Here is a 639-nt window from a genome sequence, read left to right as displayed (position 1 = left end):
GCTTTGATAAATTTGTGACATTGTTTTTTTCGGTCTCCTCAGCTAGTGGCCATTGTAGATCCTCACATCAGGGTGGACAGCGGCTACAAGATTCACAATGAGATTCGCTCCAAAAACTTTTATGTCAAAAACAAAGATGGAGGAGACTATGAAGGCTGGTGTTGGCCAGGTGTGTAGCTACTCATCCAGCTGTCTTAAAATCAATGTGACAAACTCTTCAGAGCTCTGAAATGAATTGTTTTCTCTGCTGAAGGTAATTCGGGCTATCCAGACTTCACTAACCCTGAGATGAGAGCCTGGTGGGCCAGCCAGTTTGCATATGACCAGTATGAGGTGAGGGTTTCTCATTAGATTGTCTTTCAAAATTAAAATGTTAACATTGATGATTTTAGTATTGTATTTTTATGAAATGCTTTGTGTCTTTGTCCAGGGTTCCATGGAGAATCAGTACATCTGGAATGACATGAACGAGCCGTCTGTGTTTAATGGGCCTGAGGTCACCATGCACAAAGATGCACTTCATGGTGTCTGGGAGCACAGAGATGTTCACAACCTTTATGGGCTCTATGTGGTGAGAGAACCTTTTTTTGTGATATGTTTGTTTGTTTATTCATTTATGTATTTTTATTCAGTTTTTTT

General features: G+C 40.2%; 1 long non-coding RNA gene across 1 annotated transcript; it reads left to right on the top strand.

Moving 5' to 3' along the window:
* The first annotated feature begins 48 nt into the window (after positions 1-48).
* Positions 49-565, top strand: LOC107735121 (uncharacterized). The gene is made up of 3 exons (XR_001639299.1): positions 49-169; positions 254-333; positions 431-565. It is a non-coding gene; the product is annotated as an uncharacterized LOC107735121 (long non-coding RNA).
* The last annotated feature ends 74 nt before the right edge of the window (positions 566-639 follow it).

This window comes from Sinocyclocheilus rhinocerous, unplaced genomic scaffold, assembly GCF_001515625.1.
Source record: "Sinocyclocheilus rhinocerous isolate Xijiao unplaced genomic scaffold, SAMN03320098_v1.1 C35802176, whole genome shotgun sequence".
NCBI classification, from domain to species: domain Eukaryota; kingdom Metazoa; phylum Chordata; class Actinopteri; order Cypriniformes; family Cyprinidae; genus Sinocyclocheilus; species Sinocyclocheilus rhinocerous.
This window is presented reverse-complemented; position numbering and strand designations above follow the sequence as displayed.